General features: G+C 41.4%; 1 protein-coding gene across 4 annotated transcripts in view; it reads right to left on the bottom strand.

Annotated features, from left to right (window-relative positions):
• The window catches only part of NRCAM (neuronal cell adhesion molecule), a 323,257-nt gene that overhangs the window by 238,388 nt on the left and 59,691 nt on the right, over positions 1-25,178 (bottom strand). For all 4 annotated transcript variants that reach the window (XM_073809554.1, XM_073809556.1, XM_019940696.3 and 1 more), the window contains exon 2: positions 16,095-16,233. The gene's annotated coding sequence lies outside the window, so the exon portion shown is untranslated. The remainder of the gene's footprint in view (positions 1-16,094; positions 16,234-25,178) is intronic.

Here is a 25,178-nt window from a genome sequence, read left to right as displayed (position 1 = left end):
ATCCATAATACAGCACAGGCAAAAGAAAAATATGAAAGAGAGTTTAAGTCATAGAAAATAAAATGAGAAGGTTTAAGTAAGTCTAGTTAGAGTTTCAAAGGGGAGGAATGAAAGTGAGGGAATGTTCAAAGAAGTAATAGCTACACTTTTTCCAGATTTGATGGGAGACATGAATTCATTGGCATAGAAACCACAACATATACTAAGAAGGATGAATAATAAGAAATACCACCTAGGCATATTATAGCAAAACTACAGCTCTCCAAAGACAAGAGAACATCTTAAAAACAATCAGAGAAAAAAGGCATATCATCTGCACAAAGCAAAAGTTAAATTGCCTACAGACTTTTTCATCTTGTATACATTCTGGTTTAAGTATATATGCACACAAATACAACCATTTTGGAAAACAATTCTCTATTATCTAGTGAAATCAAAGATGCTCATACATTACTACCCAGCAGGTAGACTCCTTAAAGAAACAAAAAGCAGAACAACAGCAACAAATTTTGCAGGTGAGCATCGTGAGACACGTACAAGAATGTTCACAGCAGCACTGCTTATAATAACACGAAATTTAAAAACAACCCAAAGGGATAAAAATGTGTGAGATATAATACTATTGGCACTGAAAAACATCACCTTGAAGCATTCTCACAAACAATGTTACGTAAAAATTTGTATGAGATTGATTATATGAAGTTCAAAATATGTAAAGCTAAACAATGATGTAGGGTAACATTACCTCTGGGGGAAGGTAAGAGGTGTGATCAAGGAATAAAACACAAGCAAAATAACAATGCTAGATTATGTATAGTTTTTCTTTTCACCTTACATATATGTTATTTTCATTAAAAAAAATAATAATAGCTACCAGCTTACTTTATGAATAAGTACTGTTTTGTCCCCATTTTATATATGGGAAAACTGAGGCACAGAAAGATTAAGTGGCTTTCCCAAGGTTCCAAGCTAGCACATGGTAGAGCCAAGACCAGGCAATCTGTTTCCATAGTAAACGGTCCTGAACACTGAGCTATTCTCCCTCTCTTTTGTATATGGGTAATATTCCATTCTAAAAAGAAAAAGAATTGAAAAGGAGAAAAATGGTTGGCATTAATGCCCCAAGGACTAATGCCATTAAAAATGTTTCGCAAAAACCTAAGTATGTTGTGTGTACATCTATATATGTGTGTGAGTGTAACAAGAAACACGCATCAAAAAGTTAATAATCAGGGCTTCCCTGGTGGCGCAGTGGTTGAGAGTCCGCCTGCCGATGCAGGGGACACGAGTTCGTGCCCCGGTCCGGGAAGATCCCACATGTCGCAGAGCGGCTGGGCCCGTGAGCCATGGCCGCTGAGCCTGCGCGTCCGGAGCTTGTGCTCCGCAACGGGAGAGGCCACAGCAGTGAGAGGCCCGCATACCCCAAAAAAAAAAAAAAAAAAAAAAAAAAAAAGTTAATAATCATTTTACCTGCCTTATTTTATTTTCTTCACATTTTTCTTCATTTTCTAAATTATCTGCAGTGAATGTGTGTTACTTCTATATTCAGGGGGGATAAATCAACATTATTTAAAAATACCCCTGCCCTTGGCTTTTTTTAAAAAAAACCACATATCCTAAATCACATGGTAAATTGCATAGGAAGTCTAATTACATCTTGCCTGGCAGATAACAGACAACTCTTGAGCATTACTAGGTTCCAAAAAAGGGGCTCCATTTTGTATCCGAAGGCAAAGAGTGTTTTAGATTTCAGCAAAGATTTTAAGAGTCTGGCACAGACTTGCTTCGGGCTGGTCTCCACATGCGCAGATTTATGTGTCGTTGGGGCAATGCCACCCCTATCCAAGGCAGAAAGGTACCCAGGAGGGGTCCTCTGTCCACAGCCACTAAGGTGAATAAGGAGAGACACAGGCGGAATTTGATGCAATGATCAAGAAACAGACTCACGATACAAAGAAATTAGCTGCCTGATTAGCAAGTTTAGAAAAACAGCCCTTCAAAGGGTGCGTGCGTGTCCTGCTGACACTCAGGAAAGCATGGGAGGCTGCAAAGGGGGTGCATGAAAACGGCTAAGTGTGTGAGCCCGCGGGGTCACCTAACAGTTGCATCTGTTTTGTTTTCCAGAGGAAGCGGGGAAGGAACGCATTTCTGCAAAGCAGAGCTTTCTTGAAAGTGGGGGAAAAAGCTCTACAGACAGAAAATGGTAGAGTTGTTATCCAGTACACAAAGCACTAACTAAAACGGCAATCCATGGAAATACTGGGTCAATCCCCTGGCATCTAAGGGCCAGCGCCCAGCCTCAGGTTTTTTGTGTTTTTTTTAATTGGGGTATAGGTGCTTTACAATGTTGTGTTGTGTTAGGTTCTGCTGTACAACAAAGTTAATCAGCTTTATGTATACATATATCCCCTCCCTCTTGGACCTCCCTCCCACCCATCAAGATCACCACAAAGCACCGAGCTGAGCTCCCTGCGCTATACAGCAGGTTCTCACTAGCGGTCTGTTTTACACAAAGCAGTGCACATACGTCAATCCCAACCTCCTGATTCACCCCACCCCCTCCTCCACCATGTCCACACGTCTGTTCCCTACATCTACATCTCTATTCCTGCCCTGCAAATAGGTTCATCTGTACCATTTTTGTAGATTCCACATATATGCTGTAATATATTATATTTTTCTCTTTCGGACTTACTTCACTCTGTATGACAGTCTCTAGGTTCATCCACGTCTCTACAAATGACCCAATTTCATTTATTTTTCTGGCTGAGTAATATTCCATTTGAAGTGAGGGTGGGAACAGCAGGCTCCCCCTTCCAGTAGCCCAGGCATAGTAACACTGTTATTAACAACTTAATACACCAAAACAAAAAACATATCGACTTTCTAAAGGTAATAACTCCAAAACTGCCCACTATCAGTTTCTACAGAACAACCGGAAGAGCACCGTGGAACACACACGTTTCATAATCTGTCACCACCACTCCTCGGGCTACTAGCTTTGTGGATTGGAGCAAATCACTCACTTTTTCTTAGCTTTGGTTCCAGGCTTGTAAGATGGATATAATAACACCTGCCTCACAGAGCCCTTGTGAAGATAAGGTGAGACAGTGGATACATTGCCTAGAGCAGGGCTCCTGCAAATGCTCTGGAAATACTCTTTCCACTCCTGTCCCGTTTACTCACCCGCTGAGCCGCAAGCCACACCACACACACACACACACACACACACACACACACACACACACACACACACACACACACACACACACACACACACACACGCAGAGCCTGTGCCTCCTCAGAATGATGTAGCCTGGGAAAACAGCCTTCAAAAGTCACTCCTGTGTGCCTCACGACCTCCAAAATAAAGATGAACAACTCAAGTGTGTTAAAGTGAGTAGTGGGAGCTATCTTTTGCTTCAGATTTCACTTAAAAATTACAAATTACAAAACAGTGGCTGGAAAGGGAAACTGCTAATGAATATTTATGAAGTCCGCTAACCAGAAACAAAGACAAAAGCTGCCTTTTCTTGTCACATTAAAGTGAAAACAAACAAGACATGGAAGAGGTAGCTGGGGGGCCCAAAATGAAACTTTCATTTCAGGGACTAAGACAGGAATTAGAAGTCTGATAAAGTATATAGCTGGGACAGGGGGATACACAACCCCTAAGAATTCTAATGAACACAGTCCGCAGGGACTCGAATGGAATTCCATCTTGAACATCCAAGGGCAGTCATTTGGCTAATGGTGAACAGATCTAACTCTTGGCTTCCAAGTCAAAGAAGACTGAAAAACTTAAATAAAAATTAAGAACAAGAGGTTGAGAAATGCTTCTTTTTAATGAAGTACAGTCTCATACTTTATCAACTTCAGTTTTTGCCAAAGACAACCAACCATAAGTCATCCTTGGGCCAATAACCTGGTGGAATATAGTGAATAGAGACTGAAATGTCTTGGTTACTTTATGCTGGGTATGCGTGCTTGGTTTTTATCTTTTTTTTTTTTTAATATTTATTTGGCTGTGCCGGGTCTTAGTTGCAGCATGCGGGATCTTAGTTGCACCATGCAGGATCTAGTTCCCTGACCAGGGGTCGAACCCGGGTCCCCTGCACTGGAAGCACGGAGTCTTAACCACTGGACCACCAGGGAAGTCCCTGGTTTTTACTTCTGAGTTTCACTGAAGACTGAGTGGGGCAACTGAATTTCTTATTCTGAAAAACGAACATCATCATGATACATCACCAAGAGTCAGAACTGGGAAGTAAGTACATTTGGTTTAAGAACAGGCAAAAAAAAAAAAACAACTTTTGAAGGGCACAAGCTAGGCTGGGGTAAAGGAAAGCTTTTCTTTCCCTGTAAGTTTGAAGCTTTAAAACTGGACTACAGTGTATGAAACTTATTAAAAACCTGAAAGTAACTAAAAATCTATCAGATCTGCTCAAGATCTCTTCAAAGAAAAGGGAGATTTGACAGAAGAGATTTGATGGCGGCAATAGGAACAAAAATTTTAAAACCCTTTTCATGTTTGTACCTCAGAGGCTTATTAAACTGTTCTTATATTACAGTACTTCGTCCACTTTAAAGTATGTATGAATCCCTGGGCATCTTGTTAACATGTAGATTCTGATTAAGCAGGTCTGGGGTGAGGCCTGAGCTTCTGCATTTTTAGCAAGCTCCCAGGTGATGCCCACACAGCTGGTCTGTAGATAACACTTTCAGTAAAATAGAAGCCAGAAGATTTGAGTTTCAGTGCCTACTGTCACCTTAACACATTAAGATGTGAGGGCATGGCCCCAAGCTCAGTTTTCTTCTTTGATAGATAATAGCTTACCTTGATACCTTATACGTCATTGTGAAGTTCAAATTAAACAACATGCAAAAGCACTTTGTGAAGTGCAAAGAACAAAGAATAGCAGTATTATTACAGTTATTAAAAAGATCATAAAGGATAAATAACTTGCTGATGAACGCAAAGTGAGAGGCAGAATTAGGCTTAAAACCTATACCATCTGGTCTTAAAGTTCTTTGAGCTTTAATGTGTTGCAACTTAAGGTAAGTTTTATTTCCATCCATGTTGCTGAAATGTATTTCCAGAATACATTTCCCTTCTTATCTTAATGCATATATTACATTGAAAATTTACATGTGGGGATGATCCCAGCATGCCTATTTCCCCAGGCGAGTGGTGGTCACACTGACTGCTGTACTGTTCCCTGATGCCCCAGGGGGCGAACATAATACTATGCACACACAGTCTACATAACACCATTGTTAAACTGGGTACAATGTATTGTAGACTAGTATAAACGCCCACCCATGCAAGAGAATTTCAACATGGTCCTGATTACTATGGGCTGGAGTAATTGAGGAAGGCTCTGTGGATGAGGTGTGCTCAAAAGGAACGGAATGGCTTGGATAGCTTAGAAAGGCAAAGATGACGCTGAGCAAAATCAGATAGGAACTCGATTTCATGAGCTGCTTGTGAGCGCACACACAGTCTCAGGCTCTGTATTCGATAATCAGATCAAGAGAGTCTTACGTTTGAAATTGACATGCACACACTGCTATGTATAAAATAGATAACCAGGGACTTCCCTGGTGGTCCAGTGGTAAAGAATCCGCCTACCAGTGCAGGGCACGTGGGTTCAATCCCTGGTCCGGGAACAAAGATCCCACATGCCAGGGTCAACAAAGCCTGCGTGCCACAACTACAGAGTTTGCATGCCTCAATTAGAGAGCATGCGTGCTACATGCGTGCCTCAACTAGAGAGCATCCGTGCTACAAACTACAGAGCCCACGCGCCCTGGAGGCCCTGTGCCACAACTAGAGAGAGAAAAACCGCAGGCCACACCTAGAGAAGCCCACACGCGACAAAGAAAGATCCCGCATGCCTCAATGAAGATCCCACCTGCCGCAACTAAGACCCTACTCGGCCAAATAAGTAAGTAAATAATGAGTTAAACATTGAATTCAAAAAAAGTACGATAGAAATGTGAGGCAATATAAGAAAAAATAGATAACCAACAAGGACCTACTGTATAGCACAGGGAACTCTGCTCGATATTATGTAACAACCTAAATGGAAAAAGAATTTGAAAAAGAATAGATAGATACACGCATATGTATAACTGAATCACTTTGCTGTACACCTGAAATTAACACATTGTTAAACAACTATACTCCAATATAAAATGTTAAAAATATATTTTAAAAATAAAATATTAAAAACATAAATTATACAGCTTATTTCACAGAGGCCATATCTCCCCAGATAATGAAACATTCTATCTCTTGAAGTAGCAAAATAAAAGTAACACCTGCTAATAATAGAAAAAAGTATCAGCCATAGTTACACCACCTTTAAAGGGCCAATGTTAACATTTTGGTGCATTTACATCCAGTCTTCTTTGATGCGTATACATTGTATATTTGCATAGAGTGTATATATACATACATATATATATATATGAAAATATGAAACTGGAATCATATTGTTTGTACAGCTTTGTACTCTGCTCTTCTAAATTAACTTGTTAATAAAATTTTCCAGACTTCAAAAAAAAAAGAAAATCTTTTTTTTAAGTGTCTTTTTTTTTTGTTGTTCTTCGGGTTTTTTAAATTTATTTTTGGCTGCGTTGGGTCTTCGTTGCTATGTGCGGGCTTTCTCTAGTTGCAGTGAGCGGGGGCTACTCTTCGTTGCCGTTGCCGCGCCCGTGCTTCTCATTGCAGTGGCTTCTCTTGTTGCAGAGCACAGGCTCTAGGCATGCAGGCTTCAGTAGTTGCAGCACGCGGGCTCAGTAGATGTGGCACAGGGGCGCTAGAACATAGGCTCAGTAGTTGTGGCGCACAGGCTTAGTTGCTCTGCGGCATGTGGGATCTTCCCGGACTAGGGCTCGAACCCGTGTCCCCTGCATTGGCAGGCGGATTCTTAACTACTGCGCCACCAGGAAAGTCCCCAAAACAGATAATCTTGTGTTAGAACACCGAGGCCATCTCCACTGCTGCGGCAGGGGGGGAGGCCAGGAATACCGGGGTAAAGGTTGTGTATGTTTTCCCTCATGAGACAGAGAGCCATTTGAAGAGTTTTAATATGGCAGTAACAGAAGGAACGAAATTGGCTATTTCAATGGGATATACCGCGGAGAGTACTGATGACATGGGATCAGTAGGAATACATGTAAAACTCACGTTTCCATTAATGGATGCATTTAATCAAGTGAAATCTTAAACAGAATCTCTATCTACCTGTGTATGCTTAAAAAATTAAAATAATCAATGAATTAAAGCAGAGCTGCTATACACATATTGTTGGCTGTCACTAGCAGAGTTAGAAATTATTATTTGGTCAGTCTTACTTAATTTGAAACCTCTAACTTCCTACTGGAGTACAATGCAAATCCCAGACATCATATAATTTTACCTATAAATTCTTCACCCATGAATCTTTCACAGATAAGAATGCAGCACCATTACTGCTATTAGCAAAATCATATAATCATAATCCTTATACTGATAGCTAAATAATATTCACTTTGTTCAAATGTCCCCAAATATCTCATAAATATTTGATGTTTCAGACTTTTTTGTTTTTCTCTTCCCTTTATGAATGGAATTTTAGATTAAAAAATATTTAAAATAAGACTGCTTTTAACGTGTTTGTGCATATTTTAAAAATAAATAAATAAAGCAGAACTGCTTTAGGTCAAGGTGTGATGGGGCCCCCAGGCTGGGGGCCTCAGAGGTTGAACCCTCAGAGGTTGAACCCTTAGGTCTGCTGGGTTTCTTTTGAGAGAAGATACCATAGTGTGATGAGAATCTAAAATAGGATGCTGCGATTAGAGATCCAAAGGGAATCTGTGCAGACATAGTTCTATGAGAGAAGAACAGACCATTTTTGGCTGTGATGGAAGCACAGGCAGGCATTTTGGCCCGGAGTCCAAGGCTCCTTCTCCCACCTCATTCTGTCTCTGCCTATGACTATTTGACAAGACATGCCAAGGAGAAAATGCAAAATCCAATATACTTACTAGTAATTGAGAAACATCTTAGTGGCTTCCTCTTATCTTTCGACTCTGAGGCCTTAGAAGAACATTAAAAACCTAGTCCCCATCTTTAATCTTATCTCTAAGCCATTAATTGATTGAAAAAGATGTTCTCCAAAGTTCCACACTTCTTGCTGGGGTTCTAAAGTCCTTCAGAGTGATTTAATACTCATGAGTGCTCATTTTAACAATGTCATGCCAAGATCCGAGTCTCAAAAGAACTTAACACTGGATATAGATAAATGGCCCAGGATGGTAGGCTTTAGTTTATTTTTATATAGAATATAAAGAGATGACATACAGTAAGATTGAAAATTGTGATAATACCTGTCAGATTTTTAAATGGACAGAAAGACACCTATTCAATGAAAAAGATTTACTAAATTATCAGAGAACCACATACGAGGTGCCTATGAACATTTTCAAAGATACCATAAGAAATTTAGTTAAAAAGAAAATGAAAGTGGTCAAACAGTAGTTATCTTCCATTTGCAAAACAGAACATATGTGTCTGAGTTTCTAGGAAGCATCATGTCTGAAATCTGATATCAGAGAATCACAGAGTTCAGAGTTCTCCAGAAATTCTCTGGGAAGCATCTCAGTGATTCAGGACTGAATGTTGTCTTGTCTTTTTTTTGAAGATTTTTAAAAATATATATTTTACAAGCCCCTTCCTGTGTTTTATTGCCCAAGAACAGAGGAATTCCCTTAATACAAACCCAACTATCTTCCTCCTTTAATTTATGTCCATTTTCTCATGTTCTGTCCTCTGTGAACATGGACAAAACACATCCAATAGTCCCCTCATATAAGACTTCCACTTACTTGAAGCTAGAAGGCAAGTTACCTGTCAATCTTCCAATCTTAATTCCAGAGCCTTTCATTTTTTTTCCCATAGGACTTTCTATTCACCTCTTTCATGACTTCAGGTTCCCTTTAGAACCCTGCCCAGTTTCTTCATGTACTCAATAAAAGAAAACTAACAATGAGGAAGAATTATTTAAATGTACAGCTGATGCATCTTTGATTAACCTGATCCTCTACTAAAATAAATATTGTCATAAAAATGACATTAAAATACATTCTGGGGGCTTCCCTGGTGGCTCAGTGGTTGAGAGTCCACCTGCCGATGCAGGGGACACGGGTTCGTGCCCCGGTCCAGGAAGATCCCACATGCCGCGGAGCGGCTGGGCCCGTGAGCCATGGCCGCTGAGCCTGCGCATCCGGAGCCTGTGCTCCGCAACGGGAGAGGCCACAACAGTGAAAGGCCCGAGTACCGCAAAACAAACAAACAAACAAAAAAAACATTCTGTGTTGTAATCAATTGGTCGGAACTACTGCACTATTTATGGATTATCTGCAGGCAATTACAACAAAAGCTATAATTTATTAAGAGCTTCCTGTGTGCCGGGCACTGAACACTTGCTATCAAATCCTGGCAACAACTCTAAGAGGTTGGTATTGTTATCCCCATTTTTCACAGGGATGGTGTGGGCTAGACTGTCAGAGATCTTGATTACGATTCTAACGCCAGTGTCTTTTCACAGTGCTCTAAAGATACATGATCACACACTCACACACGCATGCAGGGCATGGTCCAGGTATGGGGGCTGCTGCAGGTCAGGCTTCCTGGAACCAAACTCTGAGATGAGCATTTACATGTGGGGGTTTCACTGGTGAGGGCTCCTGGGCTCAACATATAGGGTAGAGTGAACAAAGCATACAAGGCACTGGGAGAAGCTGGACTGTAGTGCGGTCACAACAAAAGCCCCGGGTGATCGTACAGGCCCTACAGCCTTGTCCTGAATTGGGGCAAGGACCTTTGTGTCCCCAAATTGACCAGCCATTGAATGTACGCTGCCGCCCTGGAGCAGGGAGGAGAATCTTGAGTGAGGCAGCTCTCTTTAGCTAACAGCTAAGGGTAGCCACCAAGGAGGGACCCAGCTGTGAGCTCTCAGCAGTCAGGATCCCCAGAAGCTGGGGAAAGAGTACCTCAGTCCCGAAAGGGTCAAGGGATCTGGGTGACACATCACAGCTCTACTACAGTGACTCTATTTTTGGATCCCCAACTTAGGATATGGTTCTGGGTACCTGTTTACGGGTTGGTAAGTTACAGAAATTATGTAGCTTTAATGTCAAAGAAATCAAACAAATAAGGCAGAGGTGGGAAGAAAGACTACAAATACGGCTTTGGTTTATGGGTAGGAAATGAAAAATATCTATCTCTTGCCTTTCCGTCGCTTTCTTCACCTTTTTCTGTCTCTGTCCCTTTGCTGTGTCACATTCTCTGTATGATACACATACACTAATACGATGACTGGAAACTGATAGCAAAGAGGGGAAACAAAAGAGAGAGAATAATCTGAAATATTGGTAACAGATAATTATTACCAATAGTGGTAAGTGGATATCATCACTTTTGAATAGTTCTGTCAACGATAATACACATGTCCTCTGAAGGAAGATGTCACAAAGGATGAATAAACCCTATTAGTCGTTCTGCATCCTCAGTAATGTTTTTATCCATAATCTTTCCTCATAGATTTTATTTTCTAAACCATATTAAAAAGACATAATTGCCTCAGGATGGTTCTTGCCTAAAAAAAAAAAATACAAATACTTATACTACTGATCATTGAAGAGGATGTTCTATTTCATTTTATAATGAGAACCATCAAAAATGTTTATAAAGTTTAAAATCAAAATTATGCATTATTTATTGTTCTCTATCCATTATGGAGAAGCTTTTTAAAAGCTAGAAAGCCAACAACTAGCTGGAATGTCTCATTAGGACATGAATTTGAAACAGATCCCCAGGGGATAACGAATCCAGCTTATATTACAGGAAAATGTGAAGAGTATAAATTCATATTATGCTGCCTTGCTATTCTATTAACGAATGCAAAAATAAATTCTCTAGTCATTTTAACATGAGCAGCAAGATATTAGCGCAGAAGCCAGAGTTCAAAAAGTTAATAATAAATCTGAATCAAGAGTAATTTCGAAAGGACTCAAACGACAAAAAGCAGGGGAGAGTGAAAATTCAAATGCAGCAGGACATTATCTGATTAGAAATCCGCTGGCATTGTCCTCCATCGAAATGGCCCACAAATTGCTGATGTCTGTGACCTCTACAGTGGGATTGAATTTGGATCCCAAAGCTGGTGGCTCAGCATTTCCTGTCCCCTCTCTTTTCAAAATCCCACACTACAAAAGGGCATAGGGTAACACGTTTTACTGCTAAGTATGATCTGAGCCTGTTGGAAGACTGCCCATTCAAAAGTGTCACCCTGGCAACTCACCGATGGCTTTTACCTTCAAAGAGTTTGCCCTAAACAACCCCCTCCAGCGGAATTCTGTATTCTACCCACAGGGTAGAAGGAAGGCAGTCTTGAATATTTCAAAGTCTGAGTACTTTTAAGTGGCAACTCCAAAGCTCACATAAGCGTTATCCATTGCTTTGCTGGCATAATGGTACGTGAAATACTCATTCTGGAATCTGAGCAGGAAGCAGCCACCCAATACTGCTGTCCACAGTAAGATGAGCTCCCACGAAGCCAAACAATGGTGGTGAAAGCTGACTTGCCCTTTCCCAGCCATCACACCTTCTTCTGTTCACTGTCTACAGAAGCTTCCACACCTGGCCATCTCTGTTCATGTCGTCATTCTGCTCAAGGTGGCCAAGCTACGCAGAGGGCAAACATGTCAAGACAACGTCTCCCCATGGCTCTCACCCGTTACCAAGCGAAGGGTGATTTACCTGTTTCCCATCCACGATATACTGTCTCCGCTCCTAGTTCCATAAACACAAACTGCCAAGGGTCTCCTGTTTTGAAAACATCGTATTAGTCTGTGTCTATCCCACAAAGACTATGAGTGAGACAGGAAGCCAGAAAAAGAGACAGACCAAAATGGGGAGACGTATTTCTTGGGCTCTGCACATAAGCAACTGGAAACTCCTTTTGTGACTGGCAGCTCTCAGGAGAGTGAATCACGTCGTGTACCAGCACCCTGATGACTTATAGCCCACTGGTTTCACGGCAATGACTGACCATTCTGTGAATTTCAGAGAATAATGCATTGTCCTTCAGACCACCTACAACTTGCACTCGTGTGACGTCATTCTAAGATACACCAACTCAGCATTTCCACGGATTCATCTTCTATACGTGAAATTCACTGGGTCTCGCGATGTCTTTGACCCAAACTGCAATAGCTTCTGCTTAAAAGTGTTGTCTTTAAAATACATGAGGAGTGCCTTTTTTAATGTATGAACGCTATCTCTTATTAAAAAAGGGGAAATAAAACTGGAAAAAAAAATAGGATGTTTCAGAAAACTGGGCTGTGTGGCCAGTGTTTGCCGTGTTAGTTAATGCGCCTAACACATTGGTACTGCAAGTACCTACTTGGAAAAAATTGACTTGATAATGCATTGAGATGACAGCCCTTTTTTAATTGGAGTTTAAACATAGGTGATTTTGATTCTCTTTCAATCCTTCCTTTTAGCAGTGGAACCAGTACAGAGAAAATAAAGGCCGCCAGAAAACAAAATCCATGCTAAAAAACTTTTAGGTACAAAAATAAAAAATAATAAAACCTTAACCAGAGCCTAAAACAGTAAAGCAAAGTCTGTTGAACACAGAGTGATTAACCAAAGCATATGCCGTCAGTGTGAGCTGATTTACTGAATTCAGTTTCCTATTTTAAGACACATAGGTAATCTCACGGTTCAATAAAGATTTGGAAGAAGAAGGAAAATACTGAAGTGGAAAGGACAGAATGAGTTCCAAGAGGCCACGGCGCCAGCTCCAGCTGTCAACACTGAGCAAGTTACTTAATTTTGCTTCAGATGAATTGTCTTGTGTATAAAAATGGAAGTGACATTAACTGATCTTGAAAGTTTCTGGAAGGATGGTAGAGAAGTGAACTAGAAGGAGGAAAAAAGGGGCATTTTGTAATTTTCCAGCAGGTCTTAAGGAGAAAAAAAAAATCAGTAAATTAATGAAGGCCATGGTAATCAAATCAAATTCACTCAAAATAGCACTATTGTAAGTATTATTTGAATTTAAAATTTTTACCCATGACAGTGCCTCAAAGAAGGCTCTGAATAATGTACTTCAAAAGTCTAACTCGGATAGACTTGACCTCAAACAGTGCAGCCTCTGTTACAACAGTCTTCCTTAATGACATTCTGGGTTGATGCCGGGAAGACCCAAAGGCTGGGACCCTGGCACCCCCCCTCTGGAGAATGCGAGAAAGATCCTACTCAGTCTTCCATAAGCAATGCTCAGATCCTGAGCAGAAAAATGAACGTGAGGAATTGACAAGAAGCCTCGATGTATACAGAAAACGAACTAAACTTCGGAAAGCCAAGCACTTTTCTTAAATTATTTCTATAACCACTGTGAATTAAAATGGAGAATGGCACTCGTTTGTAAGTCTCCCACATTTTAGGGTTTACAAGGTTTTTCAAATACTGGTTGAAATTTCCTTTCATCAAACTCAGAAGGTCACAACATTTGTCATGAGGAAAAATCCTAATTTATCATGCCAAGAAAATAAGGCCAAAAAGTACAGATACAAACGAAATGATAGGTAATGGCAAAATAAAATGAAAATTGAGAATGTGGTGAGTTGTGTGTGTGTGTGTGTGTGTGTGTGTGTGTGTGTGTGTGTGTGTGTTTGGCCGTGCCACGCAACCTGTGGGATTCTTAGTTCCCTGACCGGAGATCGAACCCATGTCTCCTGCAGTGGAAGCATGGAGTCTTCACCACTGGACCACCAGGGAAGTCCCATGAGTTGTGTTTTAAGTGTAAGAATGAATAATAGTGAGGGCTTAAGTACAAAATCAAATTCCTATTTTTAACTATTGCCTGTAGCTCCCAAGTCAATGTTGCTAGCCCTGAACCCTCCCCTAACCACCATACTTAAACTTCCAACTGCCTGGTGGATATTTCAACCTATCTTTGAAATTATATGTCCCAAATATACCTCAACGTCCTCTCCTCTCCAACAGTAAGTCCGCTTCCCTCCTAATCCCCTTGATGACATCATCATGCTTCGGTCACCCAAGTCAGAAACCTGCCAATCCCAAGTCCTAACATGTTCTTGCTTCCAATGCCCAAACTATCACCAAATCCAGAATACTCTAGCTCTTTCAGATTTCACTCTCTCTATTCCTCACTGCTTCTACTCTAACTCTAGCCCTTCCATCTCTTCCCCAGATCATTACAAAACGGATCTTCCTTCCTTCAATCTGGCTCACCTGCAACTCTTTTTCTATACTTTCTCCAGGGTAACACACCTAAAACGCCAATGACTGCCAGTTTAAAACCCCTCAGGGGAAAAGGGAATCCTCTTACACTGCTGGTGCAGCCACTATGTAAAACAGTATGGGGTTCCTTAAAACACTAAAAATACAATTACCATATGATCCAGCATTCCCACTCCTCACATATATCCAGAGAAAACCATACTTCGCAAAGACACATGCATCCCAATGTTCATTGCAGCACCATTTACAATAGCCAGGACATGGAAGCAACCTAAATGCCCATCAACAGATGAATGAATAAAGAAGATGTGGTACATATATACAAGGGAATACTACTCAGCCATATAAAAGAATGAAATAATGCCATTTGCAGCAACATGGATGGACCTAGAGGTTATCATACTAAGTGAACTCAGACAGGGAAAGACAAATATCATACGATATCACTTAAATATTTGTGGAATCTAAAAAAAATGATACAAATGAATTTATTTACAAAACAGAAACAGACTCACGCACATAGAAAACAATCTCATGGTTACCAAAGGGGAAAGGTGGGTGGGGAGGGATAAATTGGGAGTTTGGAAATTATCAGATACACACTACTATATATAAAACGGGTAAACAACAAGGTCCTAGTGTATAGCACAGGGAACTATATTCAATATCCTATAATAAACTATAATGGAAAAGAATCTGAAGAAGAATATATCACTGCTGTACACCAGAAACTAATACAACATTGTAAATCAACCATACCTCGATTTTTAAAAAAACCCTCAGTGCTTACACACACACACACACACACACACACACACACACACACACACACACACTCCACACCCATACCTGTGGTTCAACAATCCTGAAAGCGTATTACTTCCACATGTGGGTTTCACACACCTATCCCACCGCCCCTGCCTGCAATGCCCTCCTCGACCCCACCCTCTCTTTACCAGGCTAACTCCTAGTCATCTTTCAAGGGCCATTTGAGGGGTCACCTTCTCTAGGAAGCCTGCTTTTACACACACAATCTTCCAGCCCCAGGCTGCATTTGACGCCTTTTCCATTTCCATTCCTTAGTGTACTCTCGATATATTTATATCATATTGGAGTTGGTCACATTTATTTATGCATTTATCTCTGCAACTTACAGATATTCCTTGAAGGGTAGAACTTATCACCTTTGCTTTTCAAGATGCTAGCAAAGTTTACTGAATCGAAATAAAAATGAACCAAACTATAGAGGAAAACAGATTGCAGCGTATGAGGGTATTTTGGAGGGTTATAAATGTTCAGAAATAGTAATTGTTTTTCTTACTTATGCAAATAATACATCATGGTTTACAAAGTGCTTTCACATAAGTTGTATTGTTTGATTCTTAAAACAATTCTAGAAGGCAGGGTAAGACAGAAATGAAGGCTGAGGGAGACCCTAAATGCATAAGAAATTTCTCTGGGAGAAGAAACATTACTAATTTTTTTAAGGGGTGTGTGTGTGTGTGTGTGTGTGTTCAAGTAGGTCTTCATAGATCTTCATTTCACAGCTCCAAACTTTAAATAAATTCCTGTTCAGTCAAAATAGCCAATTGATTTCCTTCACCACTACTAAAAAAAAAAAAATCTCCTGCAAAACAAAAACTCTCAATTCTTTACCAAGAATTATCAATAACCTATTCCCTTATTCACTCTTTTCCAAGAAGCAGATCTCGGAAGACAGAACAGCTCATTTAGACTTCTAAAGACAAAGAGAAAACTGTTTCACTCTTACCTTCAGAAGATCCACTGGGCCTGGAATCTCCTGAAAGTTTCCCTGATTTTGGAAGCCGTGTTTTTCCCGGGATGCCAATTCCCTACAGCAGCTTTGGTCAAAGTCTTCAGCACACAGGTGTGGAATATCACGACGATTTCTGAAAAGGAAAAAAACAGAACAGTGTAAACCGTTTTGGGTTAGCTAATTCTATTAAGCTGAGATTTCGTTCAACTATCCTACTGAAACTGACAAGGGGAACTTAATACGTATTCAAGTCCATGATGAATTTTAACCAAGCCTTACTGTAGTTACAGACATCAATGTCTAAGAAACTTTAGGTAATTTCATTGCAACAGGTAATGAAAAAAGGTAACACAATTCCAGTTACATTTTGGTACAGGATAGTAGTCTGAATGACCCCTAAATAGAAACAACTGCGCACACAAATCAAAGAGGGCAAAAAGGCACTTGATCTTATTTTACTCGAATACTTCATGTGCTTCACAATCACAGCAACAAACAGGCCGCAGCTGGGGAGAATCTAATACAGATTGAAAAGAACAAAAATGAAGAACGAACTATTTGACCAAGGCTGACGATCTCAGTGAGGAGCGCAGCTATGCAATTACATTTCAGAGGTGGCTTTGAAGGTGCTGAGAAAAGAAAGCATCTGAGAATGAAGGTTTCAGAACACATCATCGTAAGAAAACAAGCAAAAGGTTAAGGTAGAAGAGCAATGAAACTTTAATTAAACGGAAGCCAACTAATAGTGTTTGAATAGTGTGTTTATTTAATACCTCACTTTTATGAGAAAGAGTGAAAAAAAATCACAGAAAAAAATTGTTCAGAAGACCTCTTTTAAACCAGAACTTGGGGGCGGTATACAGGGAGAAACGAGGAAAGCAGGAAGTCTAGACCTGCCTTTCCCATTCATAGTCTGACCTCAGGCTTGCTAAGTGCTTCTCAACCTTGTGGGCACCTTTGCACCACCAGGAGAGCTTTTTAAAAAATATCAGTGGGGCTTCCCTGGTGGCGCAGTGGTTGAGAGTCTGCCTGCCAATGCAGGGGACACGGGTTCGTGCCACGGTCCCGGAAGATCCCACATGCCGCGGAGCGGCTGGGCCCGTGAGCCATGGCCACTGAGCCTGCACATCCGAAGCCTGTGCTCCACAGCGGGAGAGGCCACAACAGTGAGAGGCCCAAATCAGTGACTCGGCCCCATGCAGCCAAAGAAATCCCTGACCAATTATATCAGAAGATCAGGTAAGATGGAACCGAAGCACAGGAATTGTTTTCAAAGGAGAGAAAGTCAGAGACATTCTTTGATGACTCATTCAGAGCTAAGAGTTCTGTCTTCTCTACACAATTTGAACCTGATCACTCAATTTGTTTTTAAAACAAATACGGTTTAAATTAATAGTATCCAAAATTTTCAAACCCTAAAAAATTAAACAGTTCCCCCTTTCGAATTATAGTTTTCTCCAGATATATGCCCAGGAGTGGGATTGCTGGATCATACGGTAACTCTATTTTTAGTTTTTTGAGGAATCTCCATACTGTTTTCCATAGGGCTCCCTTTTCTCCATACCCTCTCCAGCATTTATTTGCAGACTTTTTAATGATGGCCATGCTGACCAGTGTGAGGTGATACCTCACTGCAGTTTTGACTTGCATTTCTCTAATAATTAGCAACGTTGAGCATTTTTTCATGTGCCCGTTAAGACCTGGAAGCAACCTAAGTGTCCACTGATAGATGAATGGATAAAGAAGATGTGGTACAGATAGATAAATACATAGATAGGTAGGTAGACACACAATGGAATATTACTCAGCCATTAAAAAATGAAATAATGCTATTTGCAACAACATGGATGGACCTAGAGATTATCATATTAAAATGTGAACTAAGCTGAAGACAAATATCATATATCGCTTCTATGTGGAATCTAAAAATAGCGTACAAATGAACTTACCTACAAAACAGAAATAGAAAACAAACTTATGGTTACCAGGGGGTAAGGGCGGGAAGGATAAATTGGGCGATTGGGATGGACATATACACACTACTACGTATAAAATAGATAAGTAATAAAGACCTACTGTATAGCACAGGGAACTCTACTCAATACTCTGTAATGACCTACATGGGAAAAGAATCCAAAAAAGAGTGGATCTATGTATGTGTATAACTGATTCACTTTGCTGTGCACCTGAAACTAACACGACACTGAAACTAAATCAACTATACTCCAATAAAACATTTTTTTAAAAAGATAAATACATAAATAAATGAATAGTTCCCCAATTTTCGAGAGGAGGGAACTAGGGCTCTGAGAGATATACTGACTTCGGCAAGGTCCAAGGGAAGCAGCAACACGAGGATGGAATCAAGTTTCCAGGGAGGATAAACGCAGACCCTGAGCTGGGGCCCGACCCTATTTCGGGCTGGGCTGGGTATGACAGGACCACATGGGGCCACACTGTTGACGAGGGCCTGATGCTACTGACTTGCTAGGCACAGGAGAGCATAACCTCAGGGTTCCCACCCCTTATGGACTAATGAAGATAAAAATAATCCTAGGAGCTAAATTACTGAGCACTTTGTATGACCCTACATGGTGCTAAGTGCTTTAATCCTCACAAGAACTCTCTGACCTAAGTACGATTATTATCCCCAATTTATAAATGAGGAAACTGAAGCTGAGAGTGCTTTGTCTTCTCTCCAAAATGGTGGAACTGGAATTGTAACAAAGCTGTTCTCTCCCCCAACCACGTACTGCCTCCAGGGAATGCAGTAAACAGGCAGCTGGAAGCAAGGCTACTGTGCCCTGTATCTGCCCTATCTTCTCTTTGTCACAAGGCATTCTCACACTAGAAAATGGAAACAGAAGCACCCTGGAGTCTTCTCAGTGCTTTCAGATTTTCTCCGATTAAATAACTAGTTTCTGTTGTTTGGGAAAGGATGACCATTGTACGGAATGATTTTTCTTCTCCCTACACACACACACACACACACACACACACACACACACACTCTCTCTCTCTCTCTCTCTCTCTCTCTCTCTCTCTCTCTCTCTCTCTCTCTCTCTCTCTCTCTCTGTCTCTCCCAAATTAGTAGAAGCTGAATGGTGAGATTTAATGCCACTATTTTGGGGACTTCAGCTCAGACAACTGTCAGAAGAGTCACCACTGAAATCCGTCCTAAATGATTCAGTCCATCATGACATGTGAATTTAAAAGCTTAACTGAAATCTCTGGAACATCATTTACAATTCCTTAGGAAAAAAATGTATGAAACATTCTTATACTCATCTTCAAAATCTCAGAGAAGTATCTTTGTTGCAGTTTGCTGGCCCAGTACATTTACATTATGTAAATGATTTCCTTGCTTTAAACAGCACCGTTGTTGGCTATAATAAAATCTAATTTACGAATATTCCACATATTAAACATGTTTTATTTAAGAGGCTAATGCAAAAGCATTACTGCTTCTGACACCTTCGGCAGATCCTAATTACAACTGTGGCAAAATCATCTTCATAGCTCAGTTAAAAAATAACGTGAAAAGTTGGTTTTCACTATACACTTCTGGGAAGAAATAAAAGAGTGACAATAAAAATGAAAACACAATTTTGAGAATTGGAAGGGGCCTGGAAGGTATATCCAACCATCTATCTGCCTACGGCCTATTCCATTTTCAGGGAACTCTGTATGGAGTCGAATCTCTTCCTCTGTAGCTTTCACTCCTCGGTCCCAGGTCTGGCCCTTGGACAGATCCAGATTCACGTCCTAGTGTAAACTTCCCCAACCTCAGCTCATCACTGTTCAGAAAAGCAGGGATCACCTGCTGTTTTAGCAGAGGTGGCCACTGATAGGACCAGGGGTAAGGACCTGCCTCAAGGGCATCCACAGAGGCTGGTGGATGACAGATGAGGTCGCTTTGCGCCAAGGTCTCTGCCCTAGAAAAGAGAAGATAATCAAATTAACTCGCTCTGGGATCTGGAGTGGATATTGGGAGTCAGAAGAGAACCTATTGAATACGCAAAGGTGAGCAGAAAGGCCAGTAGAGAGACGACAAGAGATAAGACTCATTCCCTGCAGTAGCCTCCAACCCTGATAACTTCCCACTTCCCATATCCAGACAGACATCGGTCCCTCCTCTTAAAGGTGCCCTGTTCTCTGCAGTCCCAAATGCCCAATACTTATGGACTAATACTGGGGTGCCTCATTTACCAGCCATTCTTATAGCTGCGTATCAGGTTGACAATATCTCCATTATTTTTTGTAGGTATTTTTGTTAGAACCAAGAGAAGCCTTTACTTGCACCCCATTAATATTTCACCTTTTCTTCTTACACTGGAGGGGTTTTTTGTTTGTTTGTTTTTACTTTTTTGGCCATGCCACACGGGATGTGGGAACTTAGTTCACCAACCAGGGATTGAACCCGCACCCCCTGCATTGGCAGCACAGAGTCTTACCCACTGGATCATCAGAGAAGTCCCCTATGTCACCTTTTTAGAATGGAGTTCATCATTACAACTTGCCAAAAACATCTGACGTCTCAATTCTGCCCTTCCAAAATACGTTACGGCTTTCACCTCCGTGTCATCCACAGATGAGACCAGCATGCCATTTAGAATGATGATCATGCTATGACACGATACGGAATTGGACACTATTTCACAGAGCCCACGGTGGTATAAAAAACAGTGAAAACCAAACTGTTAATAAATTAAAATGAATTTATTTTAGTCTCGAGGTCACTCTTTAAAATTAATAATTACCAATTCTCCAAACTGACTGCAAATCATCCTGAAGATATAAATAGTTACATAAACTGACACGACCAAGCTGTTCATTTTGCTGGATAAAGGTTTTAACATGTACTTGGTAGAGACTGCAAAACCCAGAAGAATTAGGCTTTAGCATCATTGGGGAAAATTAGGCCACACTTGAGATAATTGGCAACTTGAACTTTGTGGTTATAGAGTAATTACCCGTGCAGCAGACCAAGAAGTTATATTTGAGAAACATACTGTGAAAACAGAGCCAAGCTTGCCTCATCCTTCCCTGAGGCAATCATGAAAATCAGCAGAAGCTGTCATTTTAGGTATCTGGTATACCCCTGTCAAAGTGAAATTGTTCTCCAAAGATCTCAACTGCTTTGTCTAACTTTGCTTTCAGTAAGTCACATGGGATTTCTCTTTACAGTAAAAAAAAATCCCACACACATCTGGGCACCTAATTTACTACAAAGGAGGCAAGAACATACAATGGAGAAAAGATAGCCTCTTCAATAAGTGGTGCTGGGAAAACTGGACAACTACATGTAAAGGAATGAAATTAGAACACTCCCTAACACCACACACAAAAATAAACTCAAAATGGATTAAAGACCTAAATGCAAGGCCAGACACTATAAAACTCTTAGAGGAAAACATAGGCAGAACACTCTATGACATAAACCACAGAAAGATCTTTTTTGACCCACCTCCTAGAGTAATGGAAATAAAAACAAAAATAAACAAATGGGGGCTTCCCTGGTGGCGCAGTGGTTGAGAGTCCGCCTGCCGATGCAGGGGACGCGGGTTCGTGCCCTGGTCCGAGAGGATCCCACATGCCACGGAGCGGCTAGGCCCGTGAGCCATGGCTGCTGAGCCTGCGCGTCCGGAGCCTGTGCTCCGCAACGGGAGAGGCCACAGCAGTGAGAGGTCCACGTACAGCAAAAAAAAAAAAAAAAAAGAGACGTGTACCACAATGTTCACTGTAGCACTATTTACAATAGCCAGGACATGGAACCAACCTAAATGTCCATCAACAGATGAATGGATAAAGAAGATGCGGCATGTGTATACAATGGAATAGTACTCAGCCATAAAAAGAAATGAAATTGAGTTATTTGTAGTGAGGTGGATGGACCTAGAGTCTGTCATACAGAGTGAAGTCAAAAAGAGAAAAACAAATACTGTATGCTAACAGTATTCTGAAAATAAGAAAAATCTAAAAAATGAATCTAAAAAAAGAAAAAAATGGTACTGATGAACCCAGTTGCAGGGCAGGAATAAAGATGTAGACATAGAGAACGGACTTGAGGACACAGGGTGGGAGGGGGAAGCTGGGGCGAAGTGAGAGTAGCATCAACATATATACACTACCGAATGTAAGACAGAGAGCTAGTGGGAAGCAGCAGCATAGCACAGGGAGATCAGTTCAGTGCTTTGCGATGACCTAGAGGGCTGGGATAGGGAGGGTGGGAGGGAGGCTCAAGAGGGAGGGGACATGGGGACATGTGTATGCATACGGCTGATTCACTCTGTTGTACAACAGAAACTAACACAGTACTGTGAATCAATTATACTCCAATAAAGAGATCTATTTAAAAAAAAATCTCACACTAAAGGGCTTTTAAAGTTCTTGTGTCGGCTTTCCTTAGTTTTTTCTGTCTCCACCATGACTGTCAGGCTTTCAAGCTGTAGTTTCTCGTGGTGGTCAGCATGCCTGCCTAGAGCAATCAAACCCATCCTCATGGCTCCAACTGGATACTTCTGGTCCTCCCAGGGCCGACTCTGCATAAAGGAACACTAGAAAGCTTCATGGGGAGGGCCTGATGGACCCGTCTTCAAGAAAGCATGAGTGTATGTGTACATTTCATGTCATCTCTGTTGACCAGGCAGAGGCCCTCTTGGTGTGCTGCTTTTTTTTCTCAGATGTGTTGAATTGTTAAACTGTTCACCTGACAATCACTGTCAAGGTCCACCAGGGGCCAGGTACAGCCCTGGGAGCCACAAGAAACACAAAGGTGACTTGAGACGAGACAGCTTCTGCTCAAGGACAGAGATGAGAGGCCATAATACCACCTTGGGTTGTACGGCACTCGGTGGTTTATTTTCCACAGAAGTAATCTCGCTTAATACAGAAAAATAAGTATGCTGCCTGACATTTTACAGATAAAAATAAACTAAGAGCAGGTGACTTCTCAGTGATTCATCCCAGCCAGTAAGCGGCAAAGCCAGGACTCCAGAAGCAAGCTGTGTGATTCTGAGTCGCGTTACTTCCACCAACTCACAGGTGCGATCATGGCTTACGCGGATAAAATGACTACGTAAGCAACATATATGGCATGCTGATTCCATACTGGGTATGTCTGTAACTGGCTGGTAGATATTTGATCTTCATAATAACTTTACGAGGTGGGCAATCTTATTCTCCCCAGAGGGGAAAACTAGGCACAGAAAGTGGAGTCATGGCCCGAGTCTGCAGGGCCAGTCAGTGGCAGAAAGTGATAAACACCAGAACGGTGCCACCCAGAAGAAGTGTGGAGAAAGTCATTGGATCTGTTGCTAGGAAGGATGCTAAGAAAGTTCTGGAACGTTTTCTAGCATTTCCAGAACAGTGAGACTTTTCTTCTCTTGTAAATCCTGTGAGAAGACACTGGCATCAGAGATGAGAAAAAGATGGCAGATCCAAGAAAAGAAGGAAGCGTGACGCTTCCCCCTCCCTCCACCATGGCTATAGATGTGCGAGGGATCTGCAGGCGCAGACAGCTTCTAGCACGTGAATACCATCTGCTTCTTGAATACTCGCTATGTATATTTTCGGTTATTTCAGATTCTTTGGGCAGATCACACCGCTTGAGCAAAGCAGGAAGAAGAGACCCTCGGCATTCGTGACCTTCTGTTTGTGCTTGGTGACTTTATAGTGACGGCCTGGGAGGCTCGTGACCTGACAGTTTGCTGGGACACCAGTTTGCATCGCACAAAGTTGCCGCGGCTCGGCACTCACACCTCAGTGGGAACCACCGTGCTCAGGTAGGAAAGGAGGGAGCCAGTAAGAAAGAAGCCAGTAAGAAAGAAGTGCTTCAGCCTTCTTTTGACATGTGAGTGACTTCTGACATGTGAGTGCGGGCCAGATGTGGGCTAAGGGCCTCCCAGACAGTACTTCTCTTAAGCCTATAAATAATCCCATAAGGTGGCCGTTGTCATAGCAACTTTCTACATGGGCATATTGAGGCCCAGAGAAGACCAGTAATGCACCCCAAAGTCAGAGAGTTTGTCTATGTCAAATATGGGATTGCACCCGGACTGTGTGACTCTGTGCAGTGGCATGCCTCTTCTATTTCTGCTGAAGTTATTAAACAAGCAAACAAATAAACAAAAGCTTTGTGAGGAGGGGAAGACACTAGGTGAGAGAGTAAACTAGTTAATGTTGGAGAGGTAGTTCACTTTAGATGTGAGATTTATGCAAAAAAGAAACCACAGGGCACTTGGGGGAAATTCTTCCACAGAAAAAGCCAGGAGCCTCTACAAACATTTCTATACTGTTGAATTTATTTATTTTTAAAAATTTATTTACTTATTTATTTTTGGCTGCGTTGGGTCTTCGTTGCTGCTCGCGGGCTTTCTCTAGTTGCGGTGAGCGGGGGCTGCTCTTCATTGTGGTGCGTGGGCTTCTCATTGTGGTGGTTTCTCTTGTGGAGCACAGGCTCTAGGCGCGCAGGCTTCAATAGTTGTAGCACGTGGGCTCAGTAGTTGTGGCTCACAAGCTCTAAGCGCAGGCTCAGTAGTTGTGGAGCATGGGCTTAGTTGCTCTGCGGCATGTGGTATCTTCCCGGACCGGGGCTCAAACCCATGTCCCCTACATTGGCAGGTGTATTCTTAACCACTGTGCCACCAGGGAAGTCCCTTGGATTTATTTTTTTAATTTATTTTATTGAAGTATAGTTGATTTACAGTGTTGTGTTAGTTTCTGGTGTACAGAGAAGTAATTCAGTTATACATATACATATATATTCTTTTGCATTATGGTTTATCACAGGATATTGAATATAGTTCCCTGTGCTATACAGTAGGACCTTGTTGTCTATCCATTCCATATATAATAGTTTGCATCTGCTAACACCAAACTCCCACTCCGTCCCTCCTCCACCTCCCCTCCCCCTTGGCAACCACAAGTCTGTTCTCTATGTCTGTGAATCTGTTTGTTTCATAGACAAGCTCATTTGCGTCATATTTTAGATTCCACATATAAATGATATCATATGGTATTTGTCTTGCTCTTTCTGACTTACTTCACTTAGTATGATCATCTCTAGGTTCATCCATG

This window comes from Tursiops truncatus, chromosome 9, assembly GCF_011762595.2.
Source record: "Tursiops truncatus isolate mTurTru1 chromosome 9, mTurTru1.mat.Y, whole genome shotgun sequence".
Taxonomy (NCBI): Eukaryota; Metazoa; Chordata; class Mammalia; order Artiodactyla; family Delphinidae; genus Tursiops; species Tursiops truncatus.
Note: the sequence above shows the minus strand (reverse complement) of the source record. Positions and strands in the feature narration are given on the sequence as shown.